Genomic DNA, 13,320 nt, shown 5'->3' with positions numbered 1-13,320 from the left:
ATGTTTATTTCTGCTGTGTAAAAGCCTTAACATGTGTGCTCTGTCTGAAACTCACGTTGTTTGTGATGTTACAACCCGCTCTCCGTTCTTAAGTTGCCAGGTATACATTCCAAGTATAATACACATTAGTAAAATTATCTATTTAAATTTTTATTTGTCTGTATACACTTTGGGCGGTCGTGGTAGATTATAAAAGTAGCCCAAAAAAACGCAAACCACAGCTCTGTAACTTTCCCGCGACTGTATTTTCAAAATAGCCCACTTGCCGCTGTCCTGGCAACACTGGTTCACTGTACCCTCATCACACAATGATAGATAACCTTCCGTGCTGTGATGACGGGAAGAAATTGGGGTCAAACCTTATCAAACGATTAATTTGCGTTAAAAAAATATTAACGCATAAAATTTTTTTGATTAATCACATGCGTTAACGTTGACACCCCTAATATATATATATATATATATACATATATATAATTTATTTATTTATTTATTTGAAAGTCTTTTGTTTTCTGTTTTTCCCCCGCGGCATGGAAGTCGCCACTCGTCATCCCGCCCTAGCCTGCTGAAATTCGGCGTGGGAGTTCGGCGAGATCGCCGCGAGTGCTGCAAGTCCGCTGGCCGCTCGTCAGTCAAGTTTGCCGGCCGTTCATCTGTCCAGCCCGCTGGCCACTCCAAAGTCAAGTTCGCGGGCCGCAGCTCCCTCAAGCCTGGCTCACTTCAGCTCCAAACGTTCGCTCCAGTGTCCTGACCAAGAGTCCAGTGCAGGCTCCAGTCTCTGACCAAGAGTCCAGTGCAGGCTCCAGCCCCTGACCAGAGTCAAGTCATGTTCCCTGGAGACATATTTCAAAGTCTTATCGTATCCACAGGAACATTTTTAATCAGCCCTGTCTTGTCTTTTCTGTTGGGCTTCTCGTGTTGCCTCGATGGAAGCGGTTCCTGAGTAAACCCTGAGAGGGCCCCTGACTCCACGTCCAGCCAAAGGCAGGCTGTAGTACTCTCGTCATGCCCCGAGAGGGCTCCTGTCCCTGAGTTTAGCCCATGGAGGGCTCATGTTCCTGAGTTTAGCCCTAATTTCTGAGGGTGGGGGTGCTATGAGGATTAGTGATGGGATTTATGGCTCTTTGAGGGGATCCGGATCTTGGCGATCCGTTCCTTTCAAAGAGCCGTTCAAAAGAACGGCTCTTTTTAAATATTTAGTCAGTTTTAAGAAGCCCGCTTGGGGGCATCGCAGTTTATCCTGGAAATAATCACTGGGAGGAATGATGAGGTGAGATTTGTAGTCAAATAATTAAAACTCAGATATCACACACCAATATCTGAGTTTGAATTATTCTGAAATATTGATTATTACCTCATTTGTCATGTGTGGACTATATTCCATAGGGTTGCATAACATCCCTCTGCTTAGACAGTGACATCACTATTTTGGATTTACCTTTAGTACAAAGTGTGTGTATGTGTAAAGCTACGTTGACTTATGTTATTCATACAATACCTACTCACAAATAAACATCAAAAACAAAGCCGGCTGCAATAAATTTCTGAGCAAAACAGCTTTTACTACAAACACTTCCACACAAGAACATTGTTGTCACACAAGAACATTTTGATAGAATACAAAAAATATTTAAAGTTTTAAATATACTGTAGATAAAATTAGAATAAATAAAAAGAAATGTCTACATACAGTCCACTATTACTGGCGATGTGGTGGGCCCAGTGGGGTCAGAGGCTGCTGTGGCTGCAGTTGCACTTGATGTGGAGGCAGAGGAGGCAATGGACACATCAGTGTCACTGTTGTTGTCTGAGTCTGGCTCTGCTCTCAAACCTGTGACCTGCAGTGTTGGGTGTTGAGTCTTCAAATGCCTGTGTAAATTATTTGTTGACCCAGACTTAAATGAAATGACTTTTTGACAAATGCTGCATGTAGCCTTACTGTTTTCTCCGCGAGAAAAGTGCACCCAAATGCTGCTCCTTTTCCTCTGGCTCATTTTCAGACGTGTCACGTGTGTGTCTTCTTCCTTGAACGACCCGCTATTACTGGCGTTGGCACTGAGACAGAGAGGCACTCGCCGCGTGTTTTTTTTTTTTAAACTCCGCTCCTACCCAATGACAGAGGCACGCAGGATTTTTTTCCACTGGAGTACTCAAGTGAAGGATGCGTGCACAACTATCATCATGCTGTTAGGCAGTAGCCCCTCCCCCTATAACTGTTCTGTCTCGCGGAGGAGCTAATTTGTGTGCATCTGTGTGAAACACGCATAGGAAAAAAAGAACGACAGAAAGAACGGCTCCCCCCCAGCCGCGACTCGGCTCCCATCGTTCATGTTTATGAGCCGTTCAAAAGAATCGGTTCGTTCGCGAACGTCACAACTCTAATGAGGATCCGGTCATAGAGGCCCGGGACGAAGGATGAGGCCACGGCTATGAAGATCGCCTGCCATGGCCTCCAGAGCTCCCAACTCCGCCATGGCCTCCAGAGCTCCCAGCCCAGCCATGACCTCCTGAGCTCCCTGCCCTGCCATGGCTCTGGAGTCCCCTGATCTGTCCTGGAGGACTCCCCCGTGTCTGTCCTGAGGGGCCTCCAGAGTGCTTACTGTCAGACCTGTGTCCTGTCTTGTGGTTTTCTGTCTCGTGCTCCCCTTGACTTAGTTTTCCCTCATTTATGCCCACATTTGGTTTTGTTCCTTTTCCTGTTCTCGTTTAGTTAATTTTAATCCCACCCTGTTTCAGGTCTCCGTGATTATGTTCATTCTGTTCCACCTGTGTTTGTTAATCACCTAGTGTATTTTAGCCCTGTGTTTCCCTGTCTCGTGTGTCCAGTATTAACGTCAATGTCATGTTCCTGTGTGTCTCTGCCTGTTCTGTGTTCCCTGGATTTTGAGTTTGGATTATTAAAGGACAGTTTATGTAAAATTTATCCTCATCTCCTTGATTCCCTTGTGTGTGTTCTCATCCTGACAATATTAGTGCTGTCAAGCGATTAATCGCATCCAAAATAAAAGTTTTTGTTTACATAATATATGTGTGTGTACTGTGTATATTTATTATGTAAATACAGTATAAATAAAACACATGCATGTATATATTTAAGAAAATTTTTTATTTTAAATATTTATATATAATATACATGTAAATGCATGTATTATATAACATATATATAATATTTTCAAAATATATACTGTATGTGTGTGTTTATATATATATATATATATATATATATATATATATACACACACATAATAAATAAATTTACACAGTACACACACATATATTATGTAAACAAAAGTTTTATTTGGATGCAATTGATCATTTGACAGCACAAATATATATATATATATATATATATATATATATATATATATATATATATATATATAGAGCACTGCTTCTCATTGACAAAAAGTGTCTTGATGGACAGTCAGAGAGTTTTATTTGCTATACATCCTCAAAGTAGGACGGAACATTTCTAAATACTGGTGAAGTGAGAGGATTATTCATGGGAAAGTGTGTTTAGGGGATTCAGCCTCCTCACTTGCATGGGAAAGCGTTTTCTTATTATTCACAAATGCCTCAGGTGACAAGTGTACTTTCTTTACACTCTCCTTCAGTCCTGTAATATTCCTGTTGATGTCCTCTGCAACATTTAAAGTAGAAACATGTGCCAAATATGAAAAAAAAATAAAAAATAAAAAAATAATAATAATAATAATATATATATATATATATATATATATATATACATATATATATATATATTAGTGGTGGGCATAGATTAATTTTTTAATCTAGATTAATCTCACTGTAATCTTGGAATTAATCTAGATTAAAATGGCTCATTTGAATTCTGCTAAGTAAACAACTAGCAGTCATCAAGAATTTAATATTGATAATAACATTGAAAACATTGTATGATTATTCCTTAAAGATAAGGTTTTAATAGTTTTAGTAGTAGTAGCCTATTACGTTCTGCCCAACGTCTTCAAGTGAAACCAAACTTTTATTTTGACAGGTTGCCGTGAGGATAGTTTTTCTCAAATGAAACGCTCGAATGCTCATGAAGTGACTCTCAGAGCAGTTCTGGAGATGTTGTTCATGTATTTATGTCCTCATTTAGTGAGACGACAGACGTTAATATCGCCGGAAGCGTCACGTGGTCTTCTGTATGAGTAGTGAACAAACCCGTGCATCTGCGCCATACATTAACACAGAGACACACAGAAGTCATATTTAAATAGACGTTTTGCGGCTTAATATTTACAAATAGGAGTGGGAGTGTGCTCACTTGTGTGTGCGCTTACGTTTGTTTGTTTGTGTGTGTGCGAACCGGGGCGGAAGTCTGCTGTGCGCGCGATACAGAGAGCGCGACCATGTAACGTAGAGACAGAAATGACTTGCCGATTTCCATTGGGAAGCTTCTTAAAAATAAATTTTCCCTGAAGCAAACCCGGCAGCTTCATAGCTGCATCCATGTTAGCACGCATACACACAGGTTCGAAGACTCGTTCTCGCCCCCTACAGTGCAATTCGGCTAGGTATACATCCGCGCTAAAATATCAAGGTGAAAGTCATCATAGCTTGCGTAGTATAGACCAAGCTCCCAGCCCAACTTTGAGAATAGATTAACGGCGATATTTTTTTTTATCGCCCGATAAGAGTCTCACGTTAACGCAGCATGTTAACGCTGATAACGGCCCACCACTAATATATATATATATATGCAGAGCGGGTAAATTAAGTATTGAACACGTCACCATTTTTCTCAGTAAATATATTTCTAAAGGTGCTGTTGACATGAAATTTTAACCAGATGTCGGTAACAATTAAGTTAATTAAAAATTAAGTTATGTGTAATAAAGTGAAATGACACAGGGAAAAAGTATTGAACACATGAAGAAAGGGAGGTGCAAAAAGGCATTGAAAGCCAAGACACCAGCTTAAATCTATCAGTAATTAGAAAGCATTCCTGCCCCTTGTCAGTGGAAATTAATATTAGTTGGTTCAGTCCCAGCTAGTGTTGTCAAAAGACCCGGTACTTCGACACCAAGTCGGTACTAAAAAAAAAAAAAAAAGAAAATGTCACGGTACCACCCAGCCGGCACATGACCGACCTTCAACGTTGAAATATGGTTGAAATAATGACAGTTGTTATTTCAACATTGAAACAACGTTGAGAAAATGTTTAATGCTAAATGGTTGAAAAAGGTTACCAAAAACACTTGTAAATCAATGTTGATTTGTTTTTTACAAGAACTGTATGTTGAATCAACTTAATGTCTTCAACAGCATACAAAATAAATTTCTGCCTTTTAAATTATTATTACTAAATTATTTAAGATCATTATTATTTTATTATCATTTTACAATATTTTGATCGTTAAACCTATTCTAAAATCTAAAGGTATGTTAAAATATTATCATCATTAACAACAATAAAACTAAATACATTTCACTGCGTTTACCTTATTGCTTTGATCATGATTGGTTAATCTGGCTGTCAGGAAATAGTAATGGGACGTTCGGATCATTTTACTGACTCGGACCTTTGAGTCTCGTTCAGTAAAATGAACGAATCTTTTTTCGAGTCATTTCGTTCATTTTAGCAAAATATAATTAAAATGTTACGTGCTACTTCCCTAACACATCTACTACTTATGCAAACGTTGATCACACTACAAACAATACAAACTATAATGCTATAAGAAACAGAAAAGATTAATTCATCGTTTACCTGGGTCTTGATTAGCTCACCTCACCTCTTATCTGACAAGTCTTCGGGTTTCAGCCTCATAAGCTAAACCAATGCATTCAGAGCCGGAAAGAGAATTGATTAGTTCACCTGTTTCGAGTCTTCGGGTTTGAGTCGTTCGTTCATCACGTGACAGCCCCATAAGCTAAACCAATGCAGTCAGAGCCGGAAAGAGAATTGATTAGTTCACCTCCCGAGTCTTCGGGTTTGAGTCGTTCATTCTTTTGTCACGTGACCACTTGCCGGATCAGTAAAATATTATAAAGTAAAACTGTATTTTTTGTATGATGGATCATATTTAAGAATTATCATAAAATTATCAAAATATGTGTAATAAGCATTTTCCTAGAAATAAAAATGGTCTGTTCATTTTTGTCACTATGTTTTTGTTACTGTTTCTTGAGGAGCTGTGCTATTTTATAAATAAATAAAAACCTGTTATAAATAAAATATTGATTGATTTGTCCTTTCTCTGTCTTTGTCTATCAATAAACATATAATATAACTATATAATAAAAAAAATCCAAGCCTAAAATTACAAAGCACTTATAGTTTGTTCATTTTTACTCCAATTTTGACTTTGCTGGTATAATTGTTTTTCCTAGGCAGACTTGACAGATTGGTCAAAAAGGACACAATGACATAAAGTGAAAGCAAATAACATTTTGAATATGAATGATTAATGTTAGTTTAAAATATTAAGGTTATGATCTGGCTCTGTGGCTTTAGTATATTAGTATATACAGTTGGCCCCCGGGCCGCGAGTTTGAGACCCCTGGGTTAGTGTATGAGGCTGTCACGTGATGAACGAACGACTCAAACCCGAAGACTCGAAACAGGTAAACTAATTCCAGTACAGAACCTATAGGATGTTGCGCATGCGTGACTGAATGAATCACTCCCTGAGACGACTCGTTCTTCCCGAGTCACATTAAAGAATCGTTCAAAATGAACGAATCGTTCAAAATGAACGAATCGTTCAAGAACGACCCATCACTATCAGGAAACTGGAGATTGTCCTCACTGGTCCACCTTACATAGACCTAAACCTAACCGTCTCCAACCCCTGATCCATAAACCCACCCATCCCGACCCCTAAACCTACCAATCTCCACCCCTGGATGTGGATCCAACTCCGCCCCCTGGATCTTTTGTTCTGCAGTGAGGGGCTACTGGGAAACTGGCCAATGAAACTGTTCGCGCCTTTCTAAATTTGAAAATATGACCGTTTTTATCGTCTTTCTGAGTGAGGCGGCTGACTGACTGACTCTGTGTGTGAGCTGCTGCTCGTTGAGATTGCTCGGTCGTTCCCGATTTATTTTATATTTGCCTGTTAAATTTTTATTTTGAGCGAATTTGAGTCGTGACGTGTCAACGGAGAACAAAAACTAGAATGTGAACACAGGAAGGGTCAGGTGCGATTTGCGAGGTCCAGCAAACACACGGACAAAATCAGGTAAGAAAATCGCTATCTTACCTTTCAAAAATAGTAAAGTATAATGTTACCAGCGTTTACAAATCGGTAAATGACATGTAACGTTAACCTGCAGAAGATAAATACCTGTCTCTGTATGTATTTTGTATTGCATTATCACAGATGCTAATGTGTGTGTTGCTAGTAAGTTGTGTTAATGTCTGTCTTAGAGATTTTTCACATTTTTCTGATGTGAATGCCATGCATTGTGTTATGTTTTTAATCGTATAATAGTCTCAAAGATAACATACTCTGTTAATGTTTTCTAAATATCATATAATCGTACATTTAAACGAATTAAGATTGTTTAAAGCAGTGATTCTCAAAGTGTGGTATGAGTGCCACTAGTGCTACTCAGGCTTCCTCTAGTGGTACGCAGAGGAATCACTAAATTAAATATAAATTAATGTTAATACATTTTAAGTTCATCTTTATTTGAGTAAAATTTTTTTTTTTTTTTTTTTACATTTAAGTATAGTACAGTTTTTATTTAACTTTTGGTACAACACATTTTAAAATCGTTATTTAAGTTTTGTATTTACCTGTATGTAAGCACTGTGCAGTGTTAATGTTCAAACTGTATTTACAATGTTAAAGTGGCTGACAACAATACATATTCTTATTAGGAATAAAACTGCCTCGTTTTGAACAGTGCAGAGCTGTAGCTGAATAGTTGGGCCTATTATGCTACTGTATTTTAATGTTGGTCATTATGGTGGTACTTGGAGAGACAAATATTTTCTGAGGTGGTACTTGATATAAAAAGTTAGAGAACCACTGTTTTAAATGAATGGTATAAAACGAAAAACTGCTTTTTAAGAACTTTTCAGTAAACCGTTTCTTCTTTTCCCTTGTAGAGTTATCAAGGATCCAGCTGTTTATTGGCAATTTGGTAAGGAATTGTTAATCTGCTACATTTCACTGTCACTTCTGGTAGAGATTCATTGACCTTTTGTGAAAGGTTTTGATTTTACTTAGTTTAATAAAAAATTTACTTGATTTGATTTTACTTGTTTTTCTAAATACACTGTATAGTTAGGATTCTGATTTAAAACAGTGTAACTGGGGGCTCTGAAAAAACCACTTGTGAATAATTTAATATTGCAAACTTTCATCTGAATACATTAAATAGGTGTTTAATGAATAGTGTTGTGCACTTTGTTTCCAACCCCACTGTTATTAAACTTAAAGTGAAAATATTGTATGTGATTTGTTTTGCATTCAGTTTTCAGTTAAAGATATTTCACAATATCAAAGTTGATATTTTATGAGTATTTATTGTTGGTGTTTTTATTATTTATACATACAGGACAGTACAGAAAGTGCACAAGTGTGAGAGAGAGGAGGGGACGGCGTCAGAAAGGACCTAGAGCTGGGACTCTTTCAAGGATCACCCAAAGCACAACCACGCTACATGCAAGGCAGTTGGTTCTAACATTTTATCAGAATTTGAAGAAACATTTCTACTTAAAATATTAAATGCATTTCATTCAAGGCAGCGTTTTTCCTGCGTAAAGAATTTCCTCTGGCTGTCGACAAAACTCTCTTGTAATGAGACACATTAGTAAAACATGTTTTCACAGAAACTATAGATTTCCACCAAAATAAAAATCAACTGGTTTCAGTCAAAAGAAGTACAAGGGTTTCTCTTGCAAGTGCAGCGCAAAATATGCATGTTATGGTACAAACATCTTGAGTCTTTAAATGTTTTATTTGGATTTTACAGGTTTTTAACAATACATCCAAGCACAAACACTGCAAGCTAAAGTTTGGGATTATTTTCATCAGTTTTATACAGTATGTTTCCAAAATAAAACTGCAGTTTTACAATTTTCAGTGTGTGGTAGTTTATTGAAGTTGATTGTAAAGCCATTGCTGCCAGTTTTACAGGTTTTTAACAATACATCCAAGCACAAACACTGCAAATTCAATTTGCAAAATCAACACATAATTCAACGTTAATACAATGTCTACAGAACTACTTTAATTCACCAATGCTGTAAGACGGTGAAACAACATCACAATATCAACGTTGATCCAAGTTGCTAAATCGAAACATAATCCAATGTTGATTCAACCATGGTACCCGACGTTGATTCACCGGATGGAATCCAGTTATAAAAACGGAATTTACAATTTAGCACGGAATGTCACGGAATTTGTCAAAGTTTGGATTAATTAATCAAAAGTAGGTCATTACACTTAAATCAAATCTCGACATGGACTAGTATCTGTAAATATTAAGCCGCAAAAGTCGATTCAGATATGAATCCCCCATGTTCTGCGAGTCTCAGTGTGAATGAATGAATGGCAGAGACGCGTGTTTTTTTTTTATTACACACACTGAAGCGCGCGTGACACAAACAGTGATTTCAGCATCTGCCGTCTCAATGAGGACATGAATACATAAACACCATCTCCAGAACTGCTCTGAGTCACTTCAGGAGCATTTTACCGTTTCATTTGACTAAAACCAGCATCATATCATATAGCTACACACAGAAATTTAAAGGTATCCACGGCAACCCGTCAAAATAAAAGTTTATCTTAAAGACATTGTGCCAGAAATATATTACTATTATTTAGTATAATGTATGCGATAGCCAGTGTTGGGCTAGTTACTCAAAGAATGTAATATATTACTCATTACTAGTTACTCCTTTCAAAAGTAATATTGTTACTTTACTTATTACTTTTTGCCAACAGTAATTAGTTACACTACTAGTTACATTTCTTTTTCTTCACGCCCCACAGAAGTTGTAACTGTGTATCTTCCAGATAAAATTATTCTAGAATGTTATTAACAACATATTTCTGCCTCATCATTTAAGCAAAATCCACATCGGATCGCAGTCTGATAGTGACTGATAGTGACATAAAAGTGTTGTATTCATCTCATTAATTGTCATGTGTAGCTTGAAGTAATTTTTCTGTTACCCATATGCTATTAAATTTCATTATGTATTTTATCAAATCACATGAGTTTGTAAGAAACTATTTAATTTTCCAAAAATATTTTAAATTATATTAATATAATGTACCACATGCTGATCAGAGGGATGTAATGCCAGAGTAAACTAAAGCCACAACTTACACAACAGATCTTTTTTCCTGACAAAATCAATATAATGCAATATTTCTATCTGCTGAATGTAAACTTTTCCATATTCCAAGCTTGCCTGCTGCACTGGGGACATCGCATGCATGTGCGAGTCATGAAAATTATGAAAGTAAATCTAGAAATTATTTGATTGTTAGATTTTAAATCAGCAGGGTTGAGGCATCAAAAGTAACTAAGCTGTTTTATGGAAAGTAACTCTAATATTATTACTGAAATCTTATTAGTAATTAGTTACACTACTAGTTACTGCAAAAAGTAATATTATTAGAGTAACTAAATTACTAGTAACTGCCCAACACTGGTGATAGCCTACTATTACTACTGTTGAAAAAAGTGTATATTTATTTTCTTCAGACTGTGACGTACTACAACAGCTCCAAGACTCAGCACCCAAGGACAACTATCTGGAAAACAGCCAGGGAAGCCAGGACAACATGTCACAGCCACCGGAAACACCAGAGCCAGAGCCCATCTCACCAGACACACTATCCCTCTCTCCAGAATCTCCACTTCTAAACTTCTCACAGAAAATGGAGGAACTGGTGTATGCTGGGACCAAACTCTCCCACTCTTTCGCTGCAAGCCCCCATATATCAACTAAAAAACGGCGGGCCCCACAACCACCAAAGACTGCAGGCCCAGCTCTCCCTCCACCTCCTGTGAGAGCTCTTCGACCGCTGCCACAACGCCAGGGCCCAAACCCTCCTCCATCGGCTGTAGGTGAACCAAAAACAACTGATAACAGCTCTCAGTGATATGTGTCGGGTCCCCTCTATATTAGCAGCAACATTCACAAATGTTCACAGAACAAGCGGGAACCCAGTGTGCCTGTAGCCTTCTATATTTCTGTTTTATCACGTGATAGAAAGTCTAAGGCCTTCTCAAGCCGTACGGCTGACCCATCTAATCTGCGGCCTATAGTGCATCAATCTGAGATTGCTGTAGAGACAAAATGTAATTCCATCAAGTTAGCATTTTTAAACATTCGCTCACTAAAAAAAATATTTCTGATCCATGATTTAATAACCACAAACAACCTGGATTTTATGTTTCTAAATGAAACATGGCTAGAAGACAGCTGCAGTGCAACAGTCCTCAATGAAACAGCCCCTCCTAACTTTAATTGTATAAGTGTCTGCAGGACTGTTAGGAGAGGTGGAGGTGTAGCTGCTCTATTTAAAGATGTTTATCAATGCAAGCAAGTGTCATTTGGTCAGTATTTGTCTTTTGAATACCTAGGTATTGTGCAGAAAGGTGCTCCACACATTCTGTTTATCATTATTTACAGGCCTCCAAAATACTCTCCGGCCTTTGTTGAAGAGTTCACAGAACTGTTATCAATGATTTCCACAGAGTTTGACTGTTTTACTATTGCAGGGGATTTTAATATTCACATAGATAATGCAGAAATCAAAACTGCAAAAGAAATTATAACCGTTTTAAACACTTTTGACCTAATCCAGCATGTGCACGGACCCACACACAATCGTGGACACACTCTAGATTTACTCATCAGTAGAGGTCTAAACATTTCATCCATTGTTATTAAGGATGTAGCACTATCTGATCACTTCTGTATTTTATTTGATATATTGATCTCTGTTACCACTGAATCTCATGACGTACATGTCACACAATAAACATTTCATGATTAGTAAAAGCAAAGAGCTTTCTCAAGACCTCCGCAATGTCATTGTTGCAAAACATACTGATGGCATTGGTTAAAGAAGGATTTCTATACTTCTGAATGTTCCAATGAACACTGTTGGGGCCATAATTCGGAAAGTGGAAAGAACATCATTTCACCATAAACTGGCCACAACCAGGGGCTCCACATAATATTTCTGACAGAGGAGTAAATATAATTATCAGATGAGTTGTCCAAGAGCCACTTGTGGAAAGCTTCAGAAAGACCTGAAATTAGCATGTATAATTGTTTCAAAGAAAACAATAAGTAATGCACTCAACCGCTGTGGCCTGTATGCACGCTCACCACGCAAGGCTCTATTGCTAAAGAAAAAGCATGTTGAAGCTCATTTAAAGTTTGCTGCACAACATTTAGACAAGCCTATAAAATACTGGCAGCATATAGTCTGGTCAGATGAGACAAAAAATTTTACTATTTGGATGCCATAATACACACCATGTTTGGAGGAAAAATGGCACTGCACATCACCCCAAAACATCATGGTGTAGCACTGGCAAAATTCATATAGTTGAAAGAAGGATGAATGGAAAAATGTACCGAAACATTCTTGATAGAAATCTGCCACCATCTACCAGGATGAAGAAGATGAAATGAGGGTGGATATTTCAGAGAGACAATGATCCCAAACACACAGCCAAGGAAACTCTCAATTGGTTTCAGAAAAAGAAAGTAAAGCTGCTAGAATGGTCAGCCAATCACCTGCCTTGAATCTAATAGAACATTTATGGAAATAACTAAAGATCAGAATTCATAGAATAGGCCCATGGAACCTTCAAGATTTTAAGACTGTTTGTGTGGAAGAATGGGCCAAAATCACACCTGAGCAATGCATACGACTAGTTTCTCCATATAGGAGGCGTATTGAAGCTGTCATTACCAACAAAGGCTTTTGTACAAAGTAATAAATCAATTTCACTAAGCGTGTTCAATACATTTTCCCTGGGTCATTCCATTTTATTACACAGAACTTAATTTCTGAACTTATTTGTATTGTTTTCTTTGCATGTATGGATTACTTGGGTTGTTATCAAAATCTGGTGAAAATGTCATGTCAACAGCACCTTTAGAAATATATTTACTGAGAAAAATGGTGACATGTTCAATACTTATTTTACCTGCTGTATATACTGTGTATATATATATATATACAGTGAGGAAAACAAGTATTTGAACACCCTGCTATTTTGCAAGTTATCCCACTTAGAAATCATGGAGGGGTCTGAAATTGTCATCGTAGGTGCATGTCCACTGTGAGAGACATAATC

At 37.5% G+C, this 13,320-nt stretch overlaps 1 long non-coding RNA gene across 1 annotated transcript; it reads left to right on the top strand.

Moving 5' to 3' along the window:
* Nucleotides 1-6,852: 6,852 nt before the first annotated feature.
* LOC131521427 (uncharacterized) lies at nt 6,853-9,283 on the top strand. Its single transcript, XR_009266287.1, has 3 exons — nt 6,853-7,208; nt 8,084-8,118; nt 8,536-9,283. It is a non-coding gene; the product is annotated as an uncharacterized LOC131521427 (long non-coding RNA).
* Nucleotides 9,284-13,320: the final 4,037 nt, after the last annotated feature.

The sequence above is a fragment of the Onychostoma macrolepis genome, chromosome 16 (assembly GCF_012432095.1).
Source record: "Onychostoma macrolepis isolate SWU-2019 chromosome 16, ASM1243209v1, whole genome shotgun sequence".
In the NCBI taxonomy this organism is placed as follows: domain Eukaryota; kingdom Metazoa; phylum Chordata; class Actinopteri; order Cypriniformes; family Cyprinidae; genus Onychostoma; species Onychostoma macrolepis.
Note: the sequence above shows the minus strand (reverse complement) of the source record. Positions and strands in the feature narration are given on the sequence as shown.